This window comes from Macaca mulatta, chromosome 2, assembly GCF_049350105.2.
Source record: "Macaca mulatta isolate MMU2019108-1 chromosome 2, T2T-MMU8v2.0, whole genome shotgun sequence".
Lineage (NCBI taxonomy): Eukaryota > Metazoa > Chordata > Mammalia > Primates > Cercopithecidae > Macaca > Macaca mulatta.
Window position 1 is genome coordinate 201,139,432 of NC_133407.1, and position 5,553 is coordinate 201,144,984.

The window sequence follows — 5,553 nt, forward strand, 5'->3', positions numbered from 1 at the left end:
TGTGTTTAGATTTCTGATCTCTCTGAGGGTGGTTCTTCCAGGCAGCTAGTGAACCTAATTCCTCGTCATCGCTTTCATTTCCCTCACCTCAGACATGTCCAAATCTATTCTACGTATCGTGGTAGTGTTGTGGAAAATGCAACCCGACAGGAATATTTAAAATTCGCAGAGCTGCACCATGGGAACTGGGGTGACTTGTGCAGCCTGCTGGCCTTGCGACGTGCAGAGCCCGGCTTCTTATGCTCATGCTGAGAACATTGAGGACTCAGGCCTTGCAGGTAAGACTCCCGTTAGTTCCCGTCAGACCATTCCAATACAAACCAACAAATAAACAAGAGCCTGGCAGGGAAAAGAAAACCAGCAGCACTGGCTGTGTGGTATTGCTGGATGCTGGAGCACACACACAGCTGCTTAGGCTTTGTTTCACGGTACAGAGTAAATCTCAGGAAATGTCCTCATAAAAGACAAAGGACTAGCACAGGGGAGTCTTAAATAAGAGAAATAGACTCTGAAAGGTGTCAGTATAAGTGGTTTTGAACAAAGGAAAGTGAAACAATGTTCGCCTTAAGAATCTGAATTATCTCTTGTTTTCCTAATTGAGTAAATGGAAAAAAAAAAGAGACAAGAATAAAAAAGTACTTACTTAAGTTTGTAGAAAAGATGAAGTTCTGAGACCATGAATACTGGGAGAGAGAAGAATGAAAAGAAATTTTAATTTGGCATTCACTAATCTGAAATCGTGTCTATAAAATGCTACCATTTTCAGTAAATGATGACAATTTTTTTCTTCCATTTTATGAACAGTTCCCAGAAAATTAATTACTAAATGCATACATTTAATGCACATAAGTGTCCATTATGCACAAGATACTTCATTGCAGTGGTATATATTATTAAGGCCCTCCTGTAATTCAAACAGAACCTTAGAATTTGTATAATAATAGTTGTGGGCCTAATTCTATCATGAGTTACTATGGGCTTTGAATAAATTACCTAGAGAAAAGGATGGACAAAATTACCTTGGATGTTCTTTTCAGCTTTAGAGTCGGATAATTTCTAAAAGTAAATGGTGGCCTCACAGCGAATCCTGATTCTACAATCCACTACAGTGTCTGTATTCACTCTTCTGTTTGAACATACCTAACCTATCAATCTTTTCAGTCCCTTCTGATACTTTCACACCCAATAATATTATCTGGTTTTTATTCTCACCCTCTTCCCCTGAATGTCTTCCTAATGGATGTGAGATGAAAAGGACTGCAAAGTCAGTGCATGTACAGTATTCAAACTAGGTAGAAAATAACAATGTGAATATTCCATCAATGGTACCTCGGCGGTATCTTGTTCATACTCATTTATTTTAGAAATATATCTGCAAACCAGAATATTTTATATACTGTGTATATTTGGGATACATTTCTGTTATATACTGTACACTGTATAATACATATTTCTCAACATAAGATACAATGGATGTTTATATAGTAGCCGATCATTTATTTTGCATGACTATGATATTGTTTGGATTAATGATGAAATGTAAACAACTTAACTCCAAAAGATTAAATGATTGAAACAGCAGATCAGATTCAGCCAGATCATCTCCTCTATGCTTTCTCCTTTTTTTCTTTCCATGTTATGTATTAGGAAATGGGGAACAGGCATGGTGGCCCACACCTGTACTCCCAGCACTTTGCAAGGCCAAGGTGGGTGGATCACCTGAGGTCAGGAGTTCAAGACCAGCCTGGCCAACATGGTGAAACCACGTCTCTACTAAAAATACAAAAATTAGCAGGGTGTGGTGGCACATGCCTGTAGTCCCAGCTACCTGAGATGCTGAAGCAGAAGAATCGCTTGAACCTGGGAGACAGAGGTTGCAATGAGCTGAGATCATACCACTGCACTCCAGCTTGGTCCACAGAGCAGGACTCCATCACAAAATATATATATCTCTCTCTCTCTCCAATAAATTTGTACAAGATAAATTCAACTCTATAAATATTATATATGGACAAAATACATAAATTATCAATAATTATCAAAATTCATGTCATCAGTGAGAATATCATGCCATCATTACTATCCTTCATTAAGATAAAAATGCCCTGTTGTTATCAGTAGATTCAGACTCCAAAACATCACAGCCTGGTCACTCACAAACCCAGTGGATTGTTGTGCATTATCTCAAATTGTTCTTCAGTTTTTTTATACCAGTGCACTTCAAAAACATATGATTATTTTTTGAAAAACATTTTACAGTCATTTTATTGTTTAGATAATTTTGAGTAGACTCCTGGATATAGATTTATTCTTACCACTAATATTTATCTTTTCCTTCAAGATCAGAACTTTGAATTTAAGTTATAAATGATACATTTTTTTGTTACATTATGCGTAGGGCTTCATACAAAATAAAGATGATTCAAAATGAATGCAAGTAAAGATTGCTGGTGAAATGCTATGTCCTACATGAGAAACACAAAATGTTAGTGACCAACATTTTATTTTCTGCTTATCCTGCTTAGTAGAGCAGATTGTCATCACAGAAATTATTCATCAAATTAAGGAAATATTGTTGGTTTAACAGTTTTAGAGAAGACCAGACATAAGTGCTAGATGCTGTGTAACGGGAACCACTAAGACATTTTCCTCCCCACAACCCTCACAGGCTGAATACCGAAGATTGATTTATTATCATATAAACCCTGGCACAGATATTTCCCATATTAGTTACATAGATAGCAGTGAGAAACATGAGGTAAAAGATGATTAGATCAAATGATACAGTACATTCTTCTCAGGGAAATAACAAGTGTTCATTAGAGGTAAATGGCCTAATGGCATCAGTGAAGAATTATTTCTTGAGTTATTAGTTTACATTTGGTCTATCTCTATTTTTTCTTCTTTAAGCAAGTAACTAGGCAGAAAAGGCCTGAGATGGAATAACACCACCACCACCACCACCAACAGCAACAAACAGAGAAAAATACCATGTAGACAGCAGGAAGAGAGACTTCTGGTAAACTAAAAACAAGCTGATGGTCAGCCTTTACCCACATGTAGCAGAGATTCATGTTCAACTGGTGACAGTCTCCAGGCGAGATGGTAAGTCCTCAGACAGCTGCAGGTGGCGTCATTGGAGGCAGAACTCTAGACGTAGGGATTGCAAACATTGTAACAAAAGTTCACACCTTAAGCATAGAAGCAGCAGAATTATCCGAAGAGTTCAGCAGGGATAAAGAGTCTTGTACTGATAACAACGTAGAAAGCTGCGTCCTCACTGAAGGAGGTAAGATGGTGCCAGTGATTTTTGCTATATGAGGCTCAAGAAGTTTTGTACTTGGGGAGAAAATTTTAGTAATGCCTAAGATGGAATTTTATGCTAGCCTTTATTTTAAATACATACAAAGAATATGATAAATATAAATTAAAAGCTTGAGTTTATAAACCAAGATTCACATCTGCTGTCATGCCTGATATAGATCAAAAAACCATTGAGTCTGGAGCTGATTAGTGTCTAGAAGAGTTTCATGAAGAAGATATGTCCTGAAATGAAATTAACATACTCATGGAATGGCCTGACAATGTTGGTGTTCAAAATAGAGGCTAAATGCTCCCTTTTGGAAATACAGAATTTATGTTTCATGGACAATTGAAATCAAGATCATAATTAATTATTCATAAAAAGTTTGATAATGCTATTATGCAGCGAGAACACTTCATTTTCTAATCTGTATTGTATAGCCACAGTCTTAATGTGCTTTGACAAAAATACCTATTATTAAGAAGAAAATCATCATACAGTTATAAGCCACTGAAACTTAAACTTAAAAGATGTCTAATCCAGTTCAAAACCAGTGCAGAAATCCTCTTAACAACACTCCTGAAAGATAGCATCTCTTTGAACACTATTCCCAATGGATAGCGTATCTTTGAGTGTATCCCTATCAGGGATATGGAACTTGGAAGTAAGAGCAGCAAGTTATTGGAAGTGGACAGAAGATCCCAGTATTGCAACTATTTCATACAAAGAGAGACTGGCAGGCAAAGAGAAACTGAATGGCATCACTTGCAAATGTTAGACCGTAGACGTATTTTCCATTCTGGCAATCCTCTACTTCTGTATGATCAGTTTTGTTTGGGTCTTTACACTTCCCAATCAAATTTTGCTATAATGTCTAACAATGTGCTCCAGCTTAGAAATTTCTCATTTAAAATTTCACTTTCTATAAAGTTGTTTTATTTCATAAATTTTAAAATTTGAAATTCCAAACAAAAATAATTCAGTGATGAATCATTTATGTTTGGCTTTCTCTATTTGTTCCATGCTTTTCCCTGTATTTATTTGGGCCATCCTATTAAGGATTCACAATATATATCGAAAAAAGGCCATTACCTTTTATGTCATTTGTAAGTAATCTCAGATTTCACTACCTATACTAGAAAATATCTTAACAGACTTCTTTCTTATTTTTATTCTCTAGTGAAAGAACACTATTTTCCGGTTACTATATGTGCATATAATTGGCTTACATACTCTGACAGTTGTGTGGCTAATGCATTACTATGTTGGCCTAAAAGTAAGGAGGCTACTCCCCTGTATTTTCGTTGTTATGTTGCTACATATATGTGAAGTGAGCCCTGCCTGACAAGTGAGGTAATTTATTGGTCATCATACTGCCTGTACAATCCGTTGCATTTGATTAAGGCCAGCTATTCAGATTAAAGACTGGAACCAAGAGGAGCTTTGAAATGGGTCTTTTGGATCGGGTGGTGGGTCACAAAGGATACAGGGAAACCAAAGAATTGCTTGGAATGGTGAGAAAATACCCTCACTCCCCACAGATAGGCAGGCAGCAGGAAGGGAAAAAAGCCAAGAAAGGTGCCTGTGATGTTGTCACAGACTTTCAGGGCTAGAGTAACTGATGTTGGATCAGAGCTTTGAAAACTTTGAAAACAAAGTTGTGAGTTTTTAGCAATTTCTGGAATCATTGTGAGTTTTTAGCAATTTCTGGAATCAGCTGCTCTTGGCTATTTGTTCATTGAATTTATAGGATTCCTTTCTATTAACTCCAACATTAAAATAATTTCTTACAAATATCTGTAATCACCAACATAAATTCTTGATACTTCAGTATTTTAATATTTTTTTGATACTGATTTTCTTTGTGTTCATGGAGAATAAATGCCATTTTTCCTGTTGTTGAGAACTGTTCTTTTTCAGGCTTCAAAGTCTGTTTCTTGATCTAGCACCATCTGTCCATCAAATAGAGAACATGAGTTGATGGGTGCAGCACACCAACATGGCACAAGTATACATATGTAACAAACCTGCACGTTATGCACATGTACCCTACAACTTAAAGTATAATAATAATAAATAAATAAAAAAATAGAGAACATGAAGATGTAAAAGTTTATCTCCTGTAGTACCTGTCAAAAGGTTATATCCGTGTGTCAGAAGATTGTAAACTGCTGTCATTTTTCATACTTCCAATGGCTTAAGGAATTCCTGAGTATTGAACACAATCATTCAATGACATTTAATAACAT

General features: G+C 36.2%; 1 long non-coding RNA gene across 1 annotated transcript; it reads left to right on the forward strand.

Annotated features, from left to right (window-relative positions):
- Window positions 1-201: 201 nt before the first annotated feature.
- LOC144339454 (uncharacterized) lies at window positions 202-5,200 on the forward strand. Its single transcript, XR_013414478.1, has 2 exons — window positions 202-278; window positions 1,648-5,200. It is a non-coding gene; the product is annotated as an uncharacterized LOC144339454 (long non-coding RNA).
- The last annotated feature ends 353 nt before the right edge of the window (window positions 5,201-5,553 follow it).